A 22,710-nucleotide genomic window follows, 5' to 3' on the forward strand; every position below is an offset into this window, starting at 1 on the left:
GAAAGCTAAGTCTAGGATGTAAGTCAGTCTTACAAACAAAGTTAATTTAAATCACCATTCCACTTTGAAAAAAGAAATTTAATGTATGGTCTCGTGGGCATTTTATTTATCTCTTCATCATCTCTTAATTTGAGTCACTTGGAAGTTATATTAAAACATTTTATGATAGCTGGCTCTGAAAAGTTGAAAGTTAAATTTTACTTTTATGCTTCACTAGAAGTGAGGATTCTGGAATCAGTGGTTTTCCAACTATTCTACTGATAGTAAGTCAGAAGAAAATCTAACCAATTCTCCCAGCTCTGTTCATACACTGAGGGAGAAGAGTAAAAATTTGTTCACAAAGCTCTACCAGTGACTCTCTGAATACAACTGAGGAGTGGAGCTATCAGTACTTTTATCATCACTTTCTAACTTGGAAGTCTTGTAAGTAGCAACAAATTAAAGGAGAGAAAATAATAAAATGGATATAACTTGGTGGATTCAACAGTCCTGTTTGAATTTCAGCCTACAACTGAAGTAAACTAGTTTCTCTCTCTGATATTTACAAAATTTCAGCCTTCATTTGCATTGATTTGAGATTTTTCGAAGCTCTACCTTCCTCTGATTGAGGAAGTACACATTTTTAATTATTTCTTACAAGCTGAAGAAATTCACCAGGATATGTAAAAAATTGACAAGGTTCTGTAGAAACATTGACCAAAAAGACACTGCTTCCCAAAATGAGATTGTTGTACTCCCTGAGGAATGTTGGAACGAGTAAATTATCTCTTTCAAAAAATTAAATATAAAGTATAGCTACAATTCACAGACAATTTTACCTTTTCTCTTGGTTATTTTATGAGAAGTATTTTCATTTTGCAAACAATTTTACTATCAAACTAGGCCACTCTTCAAAAGCCAAAAAAAACCCCCCAAATTCTTGTACATAAATGCTATAAGCTGATGCTTTTATATCTACCAAGTTTTTCCTGGTTGCACATCAAAATGTTGTGAAACTATGAATTTCTTACTGTACCACTCCTCAGAAACAGTCTCTCACAGGAATATTTTAGAAAAGAGGAGTTGAAGCCTGAATGTATATATTCTATATCAAGATTCTCTCTTTAAAGTTTTGTTTTACCAGGTTTTCCAGGTTTCTTTTTCATCTCTTTAGACTTCTACAGAATAATGCCTTTTACTCAAATGCCTGAAATCCTGAATTGAGCACCTAGCCGTGAAATCCTCCTGAGCTTTAAACACAGTACTAGTGCAGTAGCATGGGTTCTCTTTCCTTTTAGAAGGAACTTTACCATGGTATTATTAATATACAATTAATTTCTTGCAAACTGTCCTTTCTTTGCCTATTTGTCAGAGCAATTCAGTACTTTCCCTACTGATCATGACACTTAAGCACTTTAGAAAGCACTTAGAATCTTCAAAGTGATCTGAAAGCATTAAGTGGTGTTTGTTGAATGTTAAAACACTGACAAGGGTAGGCAGAGAAACAGTGATATCTCTGTAGGAGTAGGTAAAGGAAAAGAGAAACTTTAGGCCTGATTCTGCTTGTGGTTGCCTACATCAGCTTTTGCTGTTTCCAGACATGTTTACATAGCTGGTAATTTCACACTGACTTGAGCCCCTAAATGCCTGTCACAAGACTCTGCATAAAATAAAGCGATATCAGAAACCTGGTCTCGATCCCACTGTCTTCCTTCCTGGTGCGCAAGGGCCAGGGGAATGCTCTCACAGTGTCCTGGCCATTAAATGAACTGACTGCCCTGACTGTGGCACGGACATCCCTACTCATGAGTTTCTTTTTGCAAAACAGACACAGACAGTGCTGCAGCACTCACATGGAAGTACTGCTCCTCCTTAAATGAGATGGGATTCATCCTTCTTCTGCCTTCAGAGAGTGGTGGCTTCCTCAGAGTCTTTGGATTTCTCTGGGTTACACAGTAAAAGACAAAAGGAAACTATTACAATGTATTGTGCTCAAAGGATTTAGTTGCAATGGACCATGTGATCTATCATGATTTTGTGGTATATGTAGCAGTGACTAGAATATATGATAAATTTTCAGGGAAATTTTATAAGCTGTGTTAAATCTCTTGTACTACACATAATATATGAGACTTGAAATAAAATATCCTAACTAGAGAGATAGATACATGGGTTCAGAGGACAGAACGACTGACATATAAATCTGAGAGTCATATAGTCAAGAGCATTTTTATTGCAGATCTTTTCCTTACTTAATCTCCTTATTCCAAGACAAATTACTCACTTCACCTGTGCCTCAGTTTCTCTAACTATATGATAAGGAAATTCGCACTTATCAATATGCTCAAGAGTTTCTGGACAAATCACTGTCTTACAGAGCTAATTGACTCTAGCATTTATTAGCAGTGCCAAAACTTTACATGCAGAAGTGCTTCTCAAGGTAAAATAAATACCCTCAATATGAGACTCACTGTGATTGCAGAAGAAACTACGTTGACCTAATAGTGTTTGACAAACAATTGTTTTCACACTGGCAGTACAATCCCGCTAGACCTAAAAGACCAAATGCTGTCCCCAGGGTAACTACCAAACCTCGAACTAGTAATGACATATGCATCTCAAGAGAAGTACTTCAATTCAATATGTACAGATTTGCCCTGATAATATACATGCCATCTGGAGACTAAAGCCTAGGCATATGTTGACAGTAACTGACAGTCTCCACACAATTTCTGTACAAATCTTACAACTGAAGGGAAAACATTAGGAAAGAAAATATTTGACATGCAAACAAACAAACAAACAAACACACTCTAAAGCATCTACTTTCCTCTTACTGGGGTGGAAACACACAGCCCTAAATTATACTGTATTTCTTTCAGTGCACAGATTCAGTGACAGATGCTTCGTACCATCCTCTAAAGAACAGAAAGAAATTGTGTAGTTTGAAATACTTTTCAGTGTTTCCTATGCTTTAAGAGTATAACTCATATCTCTGGGTTATAACAGCATGTTCATATGCTGTTGACCATAGTGTGTCAGACACTGTCCTCTGCACAGAAAGTCTACCAACTCCCTATTTTGCATTAGATTTGGTAGCATATAGTAGACCAGCCAAAATACTTAACCTGGATTTCTCTCTTTCTGACTGCTAGGAGTTCCTCACAACATTCCTGGTGGAGCTCTTACTGTGAACCAAAGTCTGTTTCCTACTGACTGCTTTAAAATTCACTTTTTCTCCTCAGTCTTTGAAATTCTGCTGATTTGTGAGCAGAGGATTGCTTTCACGAAGTGTTGAGAGATCCCTGCGAGGACTCTGATCTGCAGAAGAAGGCGCTTGAGTTTTTTAATCAGTGGCTTTGTTTTCTGGTTTGGATGCTGAATTTATCAGTGTGATAAGCTGTTTGGTTTTTGGTTTTATTTTACTATGTTTCTTCTTTTATGTTCAAATACTCCATTCTATTTAACAGGAGCTGTTGCATTCTCTGGAGCTGGCAGGATAATTGGGTGGATACGGAAGGGGAGCTCTTTGTTTTGAGAGTCTTTCTGATATCAATATTGAATTTAGTGAATTCCACTTGCACTATAAAATGACCTTGCGTTTCTTTAAGATAAAAGCACATAGAGGTGTGGGTACTGAAACACAAAACTTGTCAGGGAGCTGTGGTTACCACCAAAATATCCTGAGTAATTGGTGGACTCAAGTCATTCAGTGTTCAAAGTGAGCGTAGAATGGTTATTCTGCACCCTAAAGAAATAATCTGCAGATAATTCACTGGGGTGCATGATAACATCATATCGGAACTGAAAGACGTATGGAAATGTGTATGTTTCAGTGGCATATTACTCCTGTTTTCCGTAGTCCTTTACCTTGGACTTGCTATACCCAAATCAAAACAGTGCTTGTTGACTGCACTTCCCTCCTGTCCTCCTTGGTGAACATGAGTACCCTGCAGGGCTCCACTTCTAGGGCATTGTTGCTGTCTGGCCACAATGCCTAGGACTGCCATGGCTCTGGGAGCAAACAAAGGGACATCCTCCTCCAGGATACCACAACACTCAACCAATTCTCTCTGAAGATCAATTCCTGACTCCTGAAAGCCTTACACACCTAAAAGAGATCTCAGGGGAGGCTTAGAGACTTCATGTTTTGCAGATCCTTGCAAGAATCTTGAAGGAGTTCAAGACGGGCATGTTGATAACAAATGGAAACCTCCCCAAGTGGGTGGTTACTGCCAGAAGGCAGTCAAGCAGCAAGGGAGACAATGTACTTGATTTTATTGGTGAGACTCTTTTCTGCTCTCTGTTAATAATTTTATTATTTTATTCATACTTTAGTTTACAGTACATAGTACTCAGATATTGATATTTTATTGTCCCTAAAGAAGTATGTTTGATATCCTGTGACCAATAACCATGAACAGGTTCTCAGCCAGCTTACTGACAAATTTGAAAAGGGGATTACCCATTGTCTCTGTGCTGTGAAGTTGATTTTCAGTATAGTCATCTGGACTTCCTAAATTTTGTTTCAAATCTGTCCTACTATTCATGTTTAGTCCCTTGCCTCAATTTCCTCGTAATTTACTATTTATATATGGTTTCAAAAGTCAATTGATCACATTCAATGTCCTGCAGCACTTGTAGGTGATATGAAGTACAAAACTGTCTCTGAGCCCAAAATAATAATTAAATATAATGAATTCTCTAAGCACACTACTAAAATAAAACATGAATCTTCCACTTGTACTTAGCCTGCAGCCTACGCCATTGGCATCCAGCACTATTTGCAGTACTGTAGTGACTTCAAAAACACTCTAGTGAGTGAATCTTGTTTCAGAGTTGCCATAGGGTTTCTGAAAGAAAAAGCTAAAAGACAAAATCACTTGAAAACTGACTCAAACTTCACTGTCCACAAAATATTTCAGAGACACACCTGGGTCTTTACCAGGAGCACTAGCTGGATACAAAGCTCCAACACTGTTAAGGTTAAACTAGTTTATCCTTCATGGGCACAGTCATCCTCCGACAGATTACTCTTGACCAGAAGAAGGAAACAGCAATTTTAAGAGGCATCAGTATCAAAGTCCATCCTGTTACATTGATAAGCAGGCAAAAAAAAAAAAAAAAAAAAAGACATTGTGTTACCATGCTTGTACAAAATCTGTCAAGGACATCTTTAAATGATATTGAAAGTGTTACCTGCATACTAACAACATATTAACCACAGATGCCTTATCCGTTAAAGTTCTTACCTTACAAAATGTTTCATACTTGCAACTCCAGTAAGTGAAGCAGTTCTTCAGCAGATCTCCAACCATGTCCCAGGAAATTAATCTTCTACTGCTAGGTGTGAAGAATCCAAACCAACTGGAACTTTGAATTTGGCTTGCACTTTCACTCAGGTAAACATGGTTAGAAAATGATAAGACATGGAGAGTTACCTTTCCTGTGGAAAATCTCTCCACAATTTCCCCTGTAAAAAAGAGAGGAGGAAATACACATTAGCATACTTTTGTCACTGACATAAGTGTGTGTTTAAATGTGAGGATAGTAACAACAAAAGGGAATCTCATTTGCATTGGAAATCCTGCAGAGAGAGAAAAAGAGGAGAATGACTTTATGGTCATGAATTAGAAGCTACAGTGTTTGCATTCATTTTCATGTAGTAGCCTGTGTTATTGAAAGTCTAAGGTTCCTACTGCCAGTCTTTATTAGGCTGTTGATAGTTCTATTCCAATGCCAATTTCAATACCATGAAATTGGGGTCATTTTATTAATTGAATTAGTCTCACTTTCCAACATACTACATGTGTGAACTCTCTACCTCATGCATATTTACAACAGTGAGCCTGGAGAGAGCTTCTGTTAAATATCTAGTGTCTAACAGGAGCCTTGTTTCTTGATTTTTCAGATTTTACATTAACTGAAGTCATTATAGCATAAACTAATAAAAAGTAACATTTGCGCTAATCTGTATTTACATTTATGCTAATTATTATATGCTAATATTATGTACCTGCATTTATGTTGTGATGCTAAAACTCAGGTGTTATATTTGCTTTCACTTTGTAAAACACATTAAATCGAAATATTTTGTTGGGATCAATCTGCACTCTTTCAAAGAAACCAAGAAATTTTCTTCAGTGTAGTATGAAAAAAGGGTATGTATATTGTCCTCCAAAGGAATAAAAAGTTATGCTATGGTCCTCTTAAAGGTGTTTTTGGCCTGGCTTTTAACACCCAGTCATTAATTACTCTTTTGTAAAGGCCTTTGAGCCTTTCCGTTCCTCATATGCTGCAGTGTCTTCTGAGGCACAACTTGTGTTTTTATCAGACAGAGAGGGTTCTTTGTCACGTGCAGAGTGATACCTCTTAGAAATGAAAGACTTCTGTACATCTCACCATGCTTTTTGACAAGTTCAAGGAGCAAGGCTTGACTTCTGCAGTATAATAAAGGTTGTGAGTTGTCTTTTGTCATCTAGGAGCTATAGATAGTGAAAACAAAAGCAGTAAAAGAAGAATGAGAAGCATATGTATTCTACATACACCCAACATCTCTGGAAGTCTCACATCAGCCCTAGTAGGGCATGGGCTTTCCTTTGTTGGGCCTTTTATGTTCTGTAAAGCTAGCCTCCTCCTAGAACAAAAAAGAAAGCTGTGTTATTATAATCCGTAAATGTGTTTCAGGACAGAGATCACTCTATGTAAACAGACACTTTCTTATACCTGCCTCACTTCTGTCCACTCTCAGCAACAAGACTATGTTCACCCAGAAGGAAAGCATTTTGGCTCTTACACTGCCAAATATTATAAAGTTAGTAATGAATCAACATTCTCTTTTATTTTGTGCTTGTAGAACACCTATTAAAATAGGGATATGATCTGTGAAAGTAGCTCTCAGACACTTGTTTTCAATACCAATCAATGATATTTCAAGTAAGTGCTACTGCATTGGTATCAGAGAGATATCTGTATATTTTAAGGCTCTATCATCATTCTGTTCTCTTTTAATTGTTGTGTAGTACTTAACTAACATGTTTTTCAATGGAAAGATATATTTCAGACTCAAGTCCAGCTTAGATAAGCTTTGTCAGGAGTGAAGCTAAGCACTGAAATATTTTCAGCAGGTGCAAAGAGGGCAGTTCTGCTAAGTCCAGATATAGTGCATGTCTTCACCAGAAGATGAAAAGGGAGATGCTATAGACCTGCTGCTGTTCTCAGACCATTAGTATCTCACCAGCGTAAGACATCCTGCCGACTCTTGGTGGGTTCAGTGCCCTGACTCCATGCAGAAAGTCTTATGCCACAAGAGAGGAGAGAAGAGATGCAGCCAAGCTGAATGTACAGAGAGGAGACTTCCTTGGCATGTCTGCAGTTCCTGCTTGCCTTGAGAAGTGGTCTGGGTTTGCCAGGGTTCCCATGACACTCGGCCCCTCCTCCTGGACCATACACTGACCAGAGATGGAACAGAGTTGGGATACTTAACTGGACACTCATTAAAGACTAAAGCCAGATCTCACCTCTGTAAAGTAGTCTGCTGCGCTGGATAATGTCCTGGACAATTTCCATTCTGGCTGACAGCATCTCACTTCCTTTTGGGCTGCAAGCTTTTGTTTTATAGCTCTTGTTTGTATAGCACAGAGCTCTGCTGAGGTGATGAGTGAAATTTGGTGTGGGCTGAAAAATAAATCATAATAATACTAATTTCAAGCTATCCCTACTGAAATGCAGTGTGGGTATTGCACTACGCAGATGGACACAGAGAAATGGTTCAGACTTACTAGTTCTCGTTCCATTTGTGATCAAAACTAGTTAGAAGTTAATCTTCCTCCAAGGCACAAAGCTAGTTCATTAACCCACTGCACTCAGCAGACCTTGCCTTGACACCTTATGTTAAATGATTTTTCACATGGAACCTGTCATTCCAAGCAAGAAGTAGATCTGTGTCCTTGGAGCTGGAACTAGAGAAAATGTCATTGCAATTTAAGCAACAATGATCAAAAGTAGCTATTTGAAATCAACAGGAATCAGTTCCAGGCATTTATACTATTTCTAAAATAAGTAAAGGACATAATGTTCAAAGGAATGATTTTTGTATAAGACTTGACTTTTAAGTCTGTGTGCAAAAATATTCTTTTTGATCTGAGTTCAATGGTTTCCCCACATATCTAAAAAGAATTAGAGGAATAGGTAGTAAATTAAACTGGAATATAAAATAAAGATAGCGCTAGACATTTTTCTCTCCTGGTTTTACCAGCTCAAGAAAGAATCGTGTTAAGAATCTATTAATAGTACTCTTAGAGCATGTGATTTAGTAGATTATAGTGGCAAAGAGAAGCAAGGGGAGAGGGGTTATGGACTCTGGGCCATGTTGTGCCCTTGGGTTTGAGCTCTTGCAACTGGAAACATTTTGGGTAGCTACTCTTTTGGCTGATATGATAGATGCACTTAAAGATTGTTTGTTCTTTCCGTGTTAATGGTCCTTTACATGACACATTTATAAATCCATATAGGGGCAAAAGAGGTGATATAAAAATGTGTACCCTGTACCCTATGGTGCTGAAGAACCAAAATTCTGGCTGCATTTTAGAGCAAACATAGTATATTAAAAACTATTCATTGCATGTAGCTCTCTGTGACATTAGGAACATTTGAAATTAATTACAGATTAAACCTCTGGTCTACAAAATCACTGAGTAGCAGCATCTACACTGTTTTTAACTGTTAATGAATCAATCTATACATCTCCAGGGCTCAAGGATAGAATCAGCCACTGGGTTTAAATGTGGTGGTTTTTGTAAGGTGACAGGTAGTAAAGAATAGTTTTTAGTCAATAGATATTTCTCTGATGTTTTATTTACACACTACTACTTAATACAGTTGTAAGGATAGAGAGTCAACTAGGAAAAGACTATAACTAGGCTTCTCTTCCCTTGGCTTTTGTAGCTGTGAACCTGTAAATTATAATGTTGCTTCTTCATTTCATTCTAGTCTTGAATATTTACCTGAGTAAGTATGTGCTAGCTGAGTTCTATAACTCTTCTTGGATTTACTCTGATTTATTAACTTGCTATTTTTGCTAGGATTGTAAATCAGAAGGGGGATATATAAATAACAAAACCCATTTACTCAAGAACAAATTTTGAGCTCACTGGGGTAAAAAATAGATATGTAGAAAAAGAAAACCTTTGGAAAATATTCAGAAAAGCATAATACATAAATGTCACACTGAAGCTGATCTTGAGCGGGTGGAAGTGTTTGTTTTTATAACAAAAAAAAAATAGCAATAACAGTGCTGTGCCGTCTGTGCTTTAGAGGAAGCACATGGTAGAAAGACTGTCGTGCACAGCCATTCAGCAGGGAGGAAAGTAACATTTTCCAAACAGACTACTTCTTTATTCAACCTGCCTTCTATTTTGCAGGTCATAGCTTGAGCTTTCTGCTTGTTTAGCAGTGGTTCCTGTCCAAACACAGTGCCCTAAGAACTTCTTTGTTGTTGTGTATAATTTCACAAATAATAAACTAAAACTTGGTCTCAAAGAGTATCAGGACAGATATCAAAAGAAACTGAGATTTGTTTTCAAAGGAAAAAAGTAATAGTTAATGGCTGATGTAGAAGCAGGGGGAAAAGAGTCATATGTAAAAGTTAATGTAAAATGGAACAAACCTCACAGGATGCAGTTCAGAGGCATCTGAAATACAAGTGAGAGATGCTTACTATTTTTATTCTAAAATAGGAAGTGGACTGTCTTGCAGGTCATTTCCCTAGCTATTCAGGGACAGAAGATGCAAAAATATTTAATCCCAACTTGCACTGTTGGAAGGCCAGTGTTAAAAACACTACTTATATTATTTTCCAAATCTTTGCTCTTCCTGTATTAGCACAAATGTGTCTAAAGATATGAACAGTAGTCTGAAGTCACAGTGAAACCTATATTTTGAGATCACATTGAAATCATGTCTAATCTTTAAGTTTATAATGATATAAATATCCATAATCCTTTATTGTGGTGCAAAAGGGGCTTATACGTAAGAGTGAACAATCAGCACCAAATACCATTACTGACTCCAAATTAATTATTATCAATTTCTGTTATGATTACTACATTGGTGATTAATACTTATGAAAACAAAAGTGCTGGAAACAAGGAACGAAATCCATGGCAACTGGATGTTCAGTTTTTAGATTTCTAACATGCAGAAAGGTAATTAGATTTTCTTTATGTTTTTATGATGTATAATAGCATTAGTGATCTCAGGGTCAGGTGTTTCTGGACAGCTAATGGTGAGTTGGCTTAAGAGCCCCTGGGTTTATCTTAGACCTTTTACTCTTCCAGTTGGTCATTAGCTGCCAGGAAATGTTTGACTCAGGGGTCATTATTGCTTAAATATTGCCTCTAAAAACTTCTCATTACTATCAATTCATTTTGGTTTTATGCTGTATTAGCAAGCCTAAGTAGTAATACAATTAACTATAATAACAAATCAGGCAAATAATACAAGCACTGCAGGCCAGGGACAGGGCCAAGACAAATTATTTTCTACATATCTCTAGTTTAGAGTTGGATATTGATACCATCATAAATCCAAACAGGAAGAGTATCAAGTGACCTACTGGAAGAGAAGGAAGAGGAGAAATGGAGCAGGAGAAACAATCTTACAGAAAGAGACAGACAGATAAAGAGAGAAAAATAGTGTAATGCCAAAGTTTTAAGTGAGGAATTTTGCACTCCTATCAGTGAATAAATGTGCAAGGATATGGTGCAATATACTAACTAAGTGTGGATATTTCATCACCAGTACAATATTTTTGTCGTTTGGGTTTTATGTGTGTTAAAAAATGGCTTGTGGCTTGAGGGCAGTACAAATATTAAGTAGGGCACTCTCTGATTTTGTAACATGTTTCCTGCAAAGAAAGATCTCATTTGAAATTCCAAGAAGCAAATAAAAATGAAATGTTGCCTCAGTATGAACTGAAACTTTGTCCTTTTTCTTGTGGTGAGACTGCAGCTCAGTTTCACATCAGCCTCCATATAATGATATCATGCATATTCCTTTTTATGCTCACTCCATCAGCCGTCATGCAGCATGGTCTTTATACTCAGTAGTTCAACTTTTCAAACTAAAGCAGCATGAAAACAAATGCCAACACATAAGAATTTCTTTCTAGTAAAAAGTATTGGGAAAAAAAGTCAAGTTAGAATGCAGTGATGTTGAGAGTAAATATGAGTAAGTTTAAGGAATAAAGTGATTCATAAATATGTTGTAAGCGTTCCTAAAACAGAGCTACAGAGTTGCAGCTGCTGGTAGCTGCCGGGTATAGGGGCATAATCACTTTCCTGGTCCTGCTGGCCACATTATTTCTGGTACAAGCCAGGATGCTGTTGTTCTTTGTGCCCACCTGAGCACGCTATCAACTCATATTCAAAAATACAAAAGTTTGTATGCTTTCTGACGACCTTTATATACAACAATCAAAGAAAGGCATTGCAAGCTGAACATACTGTAGTACACCATGCACCCTTCTTATGTAGGCGCTAGGCTACTGTTTAGTTACCAGTCCCCCTCCTTCCCTTCCCTTCCCTTCCCTTCCCTTCCCTTCCCTTCCCTTCCCTTCCCTTCCCTTCCCTTCCCTTCCCTTCCCTTCCCTTCCCTTCCCTTCCCTTCCCTTCCCTTCCCTTCCCTTCCCTTCCCTTCCCTTCCCTTCCCTTCCCTTCCCTTCCCTTCCCTTCCCTTCCCTTCCCTTCCCTTCCCTTCCCTTCCCTTCCCTTCCCTTCCCTTCCCTTCCCTTCCCTTCCCTTCCCTTCCCTTCCCTTCCCTTCCCTTCCCTTCCCTTCCCTTCCCTTCCCTTCCCTTCCCTTCCCTTCCCTTCCCTTCCCTTCCCTTCCCTTCCCTTCCCTCTCATCAACATTTCAGACTCAACATTTCAACCATTCACACTCATCAACATTTCAGAAAATGTCAGGCAAAGACTTTTTAAAATTATTCTGAAAGAAAACTTAAAGTTAAGTTTAAAATAAGCTTAGATAAATTAAAAACACATTTAGACATCTCAGATATCATGTCTGATGTATCCTCTTACCATGAGAGAAGAATAGAAAAAAAAAAGAAAGTGAAAGAAAGCATTATTTCTTTAAACATCAACATATTTATTGTGGAGACCACAAAGAGTGCACTACCTTCAATTTTATCTGTTTAATTACAGTATGGTATCAGTAGAAGCCTCACTCAGAGCTGACAAGAACTGTAAACCTGACCTTGAACATTATTCTGCAATAACAATTAGAAGTCATAATTAGTTATTTAAATCAAAACCGATGTCTAGAGGTATGTGCTGCAAATGGGATCCTAGTTGAGTTTCAACTGCAGGTTGAAACACTTTACCTCAGAAAAAATATGAAGCAAAACAGTACCATAAAATGATCAATACTTCCAAATGGACTTATTTTAGAATGAATTTCAAGTTTAATTAAGCTAACTCAAATTTCTCTGAAAAATTGTTCAGTGCTATGAGGAAAGATATCTTCTGTCTAGAGAATGCAAATCTGCCCCCAGTTGAGAATCCCATTCTTTAGACCTCTGGCATTTTAAACAAATCTATTTATTTCTAACTGTATTTGTCATTTGAGAAGTAGATAGGTGTATGAATCTCTCACAGCTTGAGCTTCCCCATCTCAAAGACAGTACTGCAAGAACAACACCCACCTGCATTAGCAAACTCCACTGAGATATTACTCATTCAACTATTAACAGAATCAGTTCTCTAATTACAAAGAAAAAAAATTCTTGGCAGTTTTTAACTTTCTGTGATGTTCAGTCAGACAGTAGTCTTGAATCCCTCCATGTCCCTAACCATCTCTGACTGATATTGGAAGACCACTAAGGTTGTTAAACTGAGTCTGGCTGAGATGGAGTTAATATTCCCCATAGTAACCCTCATAGTGGTGTGCTTTGTATTGGTAACTAGAAAAGTTTTGGCAAGGAACCAGTATTTTGGCTACTGCTGAGCAGTGATTGCAGTTCATCAAGGCTCTCTTCAGCATTCTGTCCTCACCCCTAGGCTAGGAGTGGGCAAGACCTTGGGAGAGGACATAGCCAGAAAAGCTGACCCAAACTGACCAAGGGGATATTCCATACCATATGCTATCTGCTCAGCAATAAAAGCTAAGAGAAAGAAGTAGGAGGGGAGGCATTTGTTCTTAAAACATTTGTCTTCTGGAGCAACTGCTACATATACTGAAGATCTACTATCCTGGACGTCGCAGCCTGATGAGAAGTAGATGTTAAATCTTCTGTTTTCCTCTGCTTCCATGCTCAGCCGTTGCTTTTGCTTTATTAAGCGACCCGTATCTTCACTCACAAATTTTCTTCCATTTTATTTTCTGCTCACCTCCCTCATCCTGCTGGGAAGAGTTGTTGATAGAGAGGCCTGGTGGACACCTGGCATCCAACCAAGACCAGCACACCACAGTTATTGAAGTCTACTATTCAGAAAATGAGGAACCATCACAATGAAGATTGCCCCCAAAGTTTGCGTTCACCATCCTTATGCATATGCATTACCTTGCAATCCTTTCTTACATAATAGCATACAAGATTTTCCACAGGATCCCTGACTCAGACAAGGAAGGGTAATCATTCAGTATTCCCTTTTATCCTCACTGGAAAGGCCTCAAGCCTCACTTAACGTATATAACTGAAAGCCTTCAGTGAATTCAAAGTTAATAATTCCCTCACTAATATTTCTATAGTGATTACTTAATACTCTCAGAGACCGTGATTTTTTAGAAATGTGTTTAGATAGCTGTCTGAGCTGACAGGAGCCTCTTTGAAATTTTCAGAATTAGCTTTGTCATTAGGTACTGCAGCAATCTGGATGCAGTACCAATCACCTCACTGAGAGGTGATCATCTCTGGGACAGAGTTACCTAGGGCATGCATTCCTCCCTTGTTTCAGCTGAGAAGGATTCACTCTCCTGTGGAACAGTCTGGCAGACATCAAGTCTTCATCTTATATTTGCCTTGTCTTTGTGCGATATTCACCGTCATTGATTGAGTCTAGCTGAGGAGACAGAGAAGAAGCTAGGAATACAAAGGGGCTCAGGTAGAATAGAAAAGATCTTGCAGGAAGATGACATAATTTGTAAAACAGGTTCAGTGGTGGCTCTAGCTGATGATCTTCTCCCAAAATCAAAGGCTTGCAGACTCTATGGCATGTGCATCCATCAGGTCCTTGAATTCAGCAGAAGAACCTAAAGAGAGATCAATTTAAGATATGAACATACTGTCTGGGAAAGCCAACAATAAGGTGAAGACTACACATGTGTGGTAAGGAAATATACAGTATACCTCAATATAGTAGTCCAGTTTCAAGAAAGTTCATTAGTAAAAGCTAGTAGATTAGCATTTTTTGTAAGATACAGAAGAAAAATCTGCTTAAAGATTACTTTTAGATTCTCCCAGAACACATTGTAGACGTCTGCTGAGGTTGCAGCCATTTTAACCTTAAATTTCTCATATATGGTTTCATTCTTTTTTTGTTTTATCGTCACCCTCACCAGCTATGTTTGCACGATGCATTCGAAAGAGACTGTTTTATCAGCTTGTATCTTGTTGTAATCCTGGTGTGAAAAAGAATAAAAGCAATTAAAACAAACGGTTTTAGACCTTAGTAGTCTCCAAATTTCCATGTCAGCCCTTCTACCTACAGCATGGTTGTTGTACAAGTTATTTGAGGCTAGAAGCTTGAATGTTGTGTTTCTGAATAGTGCACCCGGGTCTACAGTGCCATGCCAGTCTGGAAGGTATATGAATGAGTGGTGATGCCTGGAGAGCTGATCTGTCTGTGTGTCATGCAAGGTCAGAGGAGGATGGCTTGCCAGGGTTTGTGTCTGGAATTTGGAGTAGCTCATTGGCTTATCCAGAAATTCACATTTGTACTTCTGCTCTGCAGAGATTTTGGTTAGAAAATAGTTGTTACAGAGAAATTGCAACTGGAGCAGGTAAAAGGTAGAGGGGCTCAGGTTATTTTCTCCTCTATCTTGTTCACTAAAGTGGGAGACTGCAATGGAAAAAATCAGCCAAGTGAACTCCTGGCTGAGAGGCTGGTGGCAGCAGGAAGGCTTTGGGTTTTTGACAATGGGTTCTTCCTTGAGGACTACAGCTTGATGGGACGGGATGGGATTCATCTCTCCCATAAGGGCACTGGAACATTTGAGAGTAGGCTAGCAATAAAGAGGTCGTTAAACTAAGGGACTTGGGTGGTAGAGGGAGAAGCAAAATAGAACAAACTGTTTCTAGCTGGGAAACAGGGCAGGACAGGGAATGCCATGATAAGTGCCCTTCATCTGCACACTGGGCTGAGATGCAGAAGGCTGACCACTCTGAGGAAGAGCCAAATTGGGGAGGAACCTCCTGCATCTGTCCAGGGAAACCTGTGTGTTTGAGTAAGCCCCTGTACTGCCTCTACACCAATGCACACAGCCTGGGGAATAAGCAGGAGGAACTGGAGATGTGGGTGTGGATGTGGGGCTACGACCTCATTGCAGTCACAGAGACGTGGTGGGACAGCTGCCATGACTGGAGCACAGCCATGGAGGGTTACGTGTTGTTCAGGAAAGACAGACTGACAAGGCGTGGAGGTGGAGTTGCTCTCTATGTGAGGGTGTAATTAATGTGTACTGAACTGTGCCTGGGTGGGGATGAGGAGAGAGTAGAGTGCTTATGGGTAAAAATTAATGGGCAGGGCAAGGCAGGTGATATTGTTGTAGGAGTTTGCTACAGGCCACCTGATCAGGAGGAGGATGTGGATGAGGCCTTCCACAAACAGCTGAGAGATGCCCCACGATCACAGTCCCTGGTCCTCATGGGGGACTTCAACCACCCTGATATTTGCAGGGATAGCCACACAGCCAAGCATGTGCAGGCCAGGAGGTTCCTGCAGATTGTTGACGACAACTTCCTTTCGCAGATGATCGAGGAACCAACAAGGAGGAGTGTGCTGCTGGACCTGGTACTGACAAATAAGGAGGACCTGGTTGGGGGATATGAAGGTTGGAAGCAATCTTGGCTGCAGCAACTACAAGTTGGCAGAGTTCAAGATTCTGGGCAGAAGAGGCAGGCCACAAAGCAGGACCGTGACCCTGGATTTCAGACAAGCTGACTTTGGCCTCTTCAAAGATCTACTTGGACGAATCTCGTGGGATATGATTCTAGAAGACAGAAGTGCCCATGTGAGCTGGTCAATCTTCAAGCACCACTTCCTCCAAGCCCAGGATCAGTGTGTTGCAACACAAAAGAAAGGAGAAAAAGGAGGTAGGAGGCCTCTATGGATGAGCAAGGATCTGCTGGGACGACTCAGGCAGAAAGCAGCCATCTATGAGAGGTGGAAACAGGGGCTGGCCTCTTGGGAAGAGTATAGCAACATTGCCAGGGCATGCAGGGGTGCAACTAGGAAGGCTAGAGCCCTTCCAGAATTGAATTTAGCCGGGGAAGTTAAGGACAGCAATAAGGCATTTTTCAAGTACATCAGCAGCAAAGGGATGGCAAGGGGGGATGTGGGCCTGCTGCTAAACACTGAGGGTGCCCTGGTGTCTGAGGATGCACAGAAGGCCAAAGTGCTGAATGCCTTCTTTGCTTCAGTCTTAATGGCTAATGCCAGCCCTCGGGAAGCCCAGTCCGGCAAGGACAGGAGGATGGCCAAGATAGCAGAGGACTTACCCTGGGTGGAAGAGGAAGAGGTTAAAGACTTGTTGGGCAAGCTTAACACTCATAAGTCAATAGATCCTGATGAGATGCATCCTACAGTGCTGAGAGAGCTGGATGATGTGATTGTTAAGCCTCTCTCTATCATTTTTGAACAATCATGGAGGACAGGTGAGGTGCCTGAGGACTGGAGAAAGGCCAATGTCACTCCAGTCTGCAAAAAGGGCAGGAAGGATGGCCCAGGAAACTACAGGCTGGTCAACCTCACCTCCACCCCTGGAAAGGTGATCGAACAACTCATCCTGAATGTGTAGGGAAAAGTGGTTATCAGGGGGAATCAACATGGCTTCACCAAGGGGAAATCCTGTTCGACCAACCTGATAGCCTTCTGTGAGTGCATAACCCCTACCATTCTATGATTCTATGATTGTATTTCAAAGTCTTGAAGTTATTGCAAATAATAAGTAATTGATAATTTGGACAATTTTAAAGAAATTAAATTAACTTTTAAAAAACTTAGATTTTTTTTTTTTTTAATTTTAAATCCATGAAGAGTTTGGTTCCACTGCCTTCAAAATAAATGCTCTCTTTGGTGTAAATAAGTGCTGAGTCACTCTTCAACTAAGAAGGAGAACATCTACAAGAACAAAGAGATCATTTACACATTTTTAAAATTCTGAGCAATATTGTTTCAAAACATCTGAGGCTGTCAGGCACCTCTGGGGATCATCCAGTCCCACATTTCTCAAACATCCAGGTCCCTCTGGAAGGTAGCACAACCATCCAGCCTATCAGCAAATCCTCCCTGTTTTATGCTGTCTGAAAACTTGTTGAAGATGAAGTTTGTCCTGACATTTGGGTCATTAACAAACAGCATCCTAATACTGACCACTGGGATACACAATTGATGCCATTGGTCACAATGTTCTGAGCTGAGATGTTCAATTTCCTTCTTTGCTTCCTGCTTTTCCTCCTAGAGAGAGGAGAGATACCTGCTTCTTTCTGGTCCTTAGGGACCTCCCAGATCACCATGAGCTTTGAAAAATGATCAAGAGTTGCCTCAAAATGCATTTATGGGTATGTCTTGTCATATCTAATGAATATGCGTCTGTCTAGTTAGTTTACATATTCCCTTACCTGATCTTCCTACAATGGGAGTAATCCTAATTTTCACCCTCTTTCTTCCTCTCAGGTTCTTGACCTTCACTGCTTCCTGGACTGCCTGTTCCATGCTCTGTTTCCCTTTTCAGGTGACACAGGAAGATGAAGTTCTTCCAAAATGAAGCTTCTTCCAGATGTATGAAGAAGGCATTTTCTACTTCTTCCTGATCAGTTGGTTTGTAGTAGTAATGTGGGTAACGTGGTCTAGCTGCAAGGTTGCCCATGCTGGTCTTCTCTCTAATCCCAACACATTACATCTCAGTGGCTTATGGTACCTGTCTAGGTGGAGCTTCATGCAAACTCACTGCTCTCTCACTCAGTTCGGATGCACTGCTACATCATCTGTTTTGGACAGAAGCCACTCATCAGAGTTTGGAGTTTGAATCTACAACTTCTGGCTCTGCAAAAAGAATGGCACTAAGTAGTCCAATGCAATGCCAAAGTTAGCCTGTGTATAACTTTTGGTTGCTGAGCACTGGCTTTTCCATTTGTTTATTTTCTTTCATAAAGTTTTTTAATGATATGAGTACATTTAACAAGCGTGTCTCCTTACTTTTATGGTCCAAGCCTGGCAAATAGCACTACATGGAAAACAAGTTTTCAGTGTTAGCTAATAAATTAGAAGCACTCTTTTTTATTCCTTATGAAAAGTTTACATTTACTCCTATTTTGAGTCTACTTCTCCTTGAAAAGTAGAAGAGCAAACTTCAGAACGCAACAGACTGGGCATATGTCATTTTAAAAATCTATCCAGAGCAGATACTCCTGCATATCTAATCCTGTTTATGGGAGCTGTATATTATTTCAGAGTTTTATCCAACTTGGAGAATATTTTAAAAGTAATAACTGAGTTACATGTGGCAATAGGGAGAAAAGGCTAAAAGTACACTTGTCAGAAATTTTAGTGGCACCCTGACTGACTAATTTTTAATCTGTTGATAGTTTTTAAGACAGGGCTTAAGTAGGAACGGAAAATTTAATAAAAGGCAGAACATGGTTCTTTGATTATCTAAAATGCAGTAAGTGGGTTAATTTGTATTTCGAAAGCCTTACACAGTACACTCAGTAGTGGCTAACATTTGAATAACAGCTATCTTTGCATATTGGCTTTTGAAAACCCAAGAGCTTTTGCCATTTGTTCTGATTAGGTCTGTCTTCAGGAGATAAGTCTCTCAGGTAATTTGAAGCAGAGGCACACAATGAAGTCTGTTTGATGGTCTGAGACTAGAAAATGTCTCTTACCCAATTAATTAATACTGTTCTTTTAAAATTCTTGTTCATGTTTCGTTTTGTATGCCATTCCCTCAGATGTCTGAACCTCAGTGCACTTATTTCAGGAATTTTTTTTTTTTTCTCTGGTTCTAAAGAGTTTCTTCTTATGTAAGTAGCTACACTTTTTACCACGAGCTAAATAATGGTCTGGATTCCTTTTCACATCTGTGTGCACAGTGGCACACTCCCACCAGATCATTTCATATGATATCTGCTGAAGGGTTTAAAGCTAAACTGACCTTTTTTACTCCAATGTGTTACATCCGTCTGACTGAGGATTATTTAACACCAGAAGTAAGGAGAGAATAAAGACAAAGGAGGAAGAGCTGAGCTCTCACTCTCTGTAGTGTTGCCTGCTCTGTCTCCCTTTAATATTACAATTGAAGTTACACGCTCTGAAGATTTCCTTTAACTTTCATACCTTTTTTTTTTTCCCATTGAATCTGTGACTGCTAGTGCTGAGTGCAAACCTGATTTCCAGCTATAAAGTCACTGAATTATTTAAGCTCTCATCTCTATTATGTAATTACTTTATTAATACCTTTTTTAAGATCATGACCTTAATTCAGTGTTTAAAGGAACAAAGGCAAATGTCTCAGTTAATGACACATTTCTGGTTTAAAGGAGAGATAAACCTCCTGCTCAGCCCGGAATTATGGAAGTTGGAAATGTAGGAAGCATTTCTCAGCATGTATATTCTGTAGAATGTGCTCCAAGGCAGCAAATGCCACTTCTGAGCCTATAGCCTTTGTCAGCCATTTTACACATAAGTAACGTTCTTGTGAGCATGGCAGACATCTTGCAGAGAAATAATATAATTTGTGCTTGGTAACCAGCAGGAGACATTGCTAAACAGTACCCATTCTTTGTTAGCGTCACTTTAACGAGCAGGAAAAAGATACTATTTCATTTTGAGCACTGTGAAGGCACTGGGAAATTATATTGTTCTTGTACACAGATATTAAAGATTTTACTTTTATTACACACATACATATCATAGTGCTGTGAAATAGTGAAGAGATATAAAATTATAGTACTGCACCAGCTAAAAAAATGTTGATATTTGTTCTTTCAATAAGAGTTTAATGTAGAAAGTAGTTCAGAAATAGCTCAGTCTGGATTTAAGCCTTGATTTTCCTACTCCCATCTCCTCCACTCCTTTCCCTTCTTTCATCCTTCCTGATTTCATCTTACTGGTGATACAAACGCACACAGTGAGATGAGATACTGGAATTGGTAAAAAAGAAATGCTTCTTATTAAACTACACATTCTCAAAGAAAAATAAATAGGAAGCAAAGGATCCTGCTAGGGTTTGTTAATAAGACCATTGACAGCTTTCACTATATAACATGTTTCTTTACCACCATTGAACTTTTCAGCTTCTGTAAAGCACAACTGCAATGCTAAATTCAGTATCAGAAACTAAAAGAGTGCATGGGGTGCACTTTTAAAGGTCTGATATTCTGTGAGTGGGGAGTACCAATGTTGCTCATTGCATAACTGAAAGAACAGTTTTATTCTTATTTTATTAAGAATAAAAATAGAAGTGAAACAGCCAGTATTTTCAGATAAAATTCCCCAGACTTTTGATCAGAAAAAATACTTTCTATGATATTTTTAAAATTAGTAACTGAGATTGGTAGTACTATCCTCTGTAAAAACTGTAGCAGTTATTAACCACTTCAGCATTCTTCCTGGTGTTATTCATTCTGTTTACAAGACGATGGTTTGGTTTTTTTTTTCCATAAAGTGACTCTCTTTTCTGCTCTTGTAAATGGAATATTTTTGCACTATCCTGTGTTGCTTTATGTTTGTGTAATGCCTGCCCCCATGTAGCTTCATCCTGACAGCTCTGATGGATATGTGGCACTGCCCAGACCTCCTTGCATCATTCCTTCTTAATGTGTTTTTCCAGATATGCTGTACCAGAGCCTTGTTAATAACAAAAGGATTATTACATTGGTTAAACTTCTTTGATTTTGCCTGTAATTTAGTACATGTTATAATCTGGAGAACTTGAGACTTGAGCGCTTGATGCTATTACACTTGGAAAAAGCAATAACAGCAGATCACTGGAGAAATCTTTGTAGGGTACATTTCACACAATATTGTGTATATTCAGATTAGTTGTTGGAACTCACAACACTGTATTTCTATAAAACTTAATTAATAAAAACCTAATGTTCTTGCTCTGACATGCTGGCTCATGTCCTCAGCACTTTCTGTCTCCTTGGTGGAAAGGGCCATCATTTCATTGCCCGTATTTCTTTTACTATCCTTAGAAAGTACAAAGCACAACTTTGTATATCTACAATAAGTTTCCTGTGAAACCTCACTTCACACTGCTGCCCCACATATTAAAGGCTCTCCCTATGGTAAGAGCAGACCTCCCCTGTACACTGTTCAGATGCAGGAGGAAGACACCCATCCAGTGACAGGTCAAACTAGCAGGTACCTCCAGAGAAAGAGAGCATCAGGGTTACAGAAAAGATCCATGTTGCTGGAGAAAAGCTGCCATGCCATCTGAGACCCCTAGACTTTGGGAAGGAGACATCCCTTACCCCAGGAGATGAAAGAGAAGGCAGAGAAGCTGCTGCAACACACTGCCCACAGAAGTGAGGGAAATTGCTTTTGCAGATCCATGCCCACCATAAGGCAATATACTGCAGAAGGCACTGTAATGACAAAGGCAAAAGAGAAAATCAGTGGGGAGTGTTGTAGGTGCCTGGAAGATCTCAGGTTGTAAAGTGAGAGGTGGAGGGTACAGAGGAGGCAGGCATGGGGTGGAGTGAAAGGAGGTGCTTGTATTAGCAGATACAAGTGCATGGCGTAAACAATTAGTTGGAATAAAGCATCATCCATACTGTGTATGTAGTGATCTTGTCCCCTCAGTGGGGGTGGAATGAGTGATCGGTGCGGGCGGCCTGGTGATGTTGCCGGTAGCGGCAACAGGGAGTGAGCTGAAGATTAAATGTGAACGTGAAAAAAGCATTACTGGAAACTTGTATGGCATGGGATTTAATTGGAAGGAAGCAAAAAAATTCAAGCTGTTTTGTAAACATGCTGCCCACAGCATAGATAGGTAAGAATGAGTTCAGAAAAATATCCCTAAAAGACTTGCAGCCAAACAAGTGAAAATAAGTTTTCTCTGCCTTGCCTGAATAATTGTTTTCCTCAAGTTGTATTTTCTTTAGCTAAATGAAATTAAATAACTTCTTTTCTTATTGATCAATAAAAAGTAAAATATTTTTAGTTGAGAGATACTTTACTTGCTACAGCCTAGAAATTGTATTTTAGAATGTTCGAAAACAAAAAAAACCTTTTAGAACATGTTCAGTTTAGATATATTTTTTTAAAAAAAGCTCTATTTTGCCCTCATTCTCCCTCTTCCTTTCCTTTTTAAATTGTTTTATTTTATTCTTTCTTCTTTCATTCTTTTTCATTCTCATTCTTTCTCTCCCATTCCTCTCTTTTTCTCTTTCCTACAATTATTTGCTGTGTTTTCAAGAATACATTTCAGCAGCCTCAAAACTCATTTATTTGAAATAGAAATGATATGCTAGAAAATATACCTGGCTGTAATAGCATCATTT

The sequence above is a fragment of the Colius striatus genome, chromosome Z (genome assembly GCF_028858725.1).
Source record: "Colius striatus isolate bColStr4 chromosome Z, bColStr4.1.hap1, whole genome shotgun sequence".
Classification (NCBI taxonomy): Eukaryota; Metazoa; Chordata; class Aves; order Coliiformes; family Coliidae; genus Colius; species Colius striatus.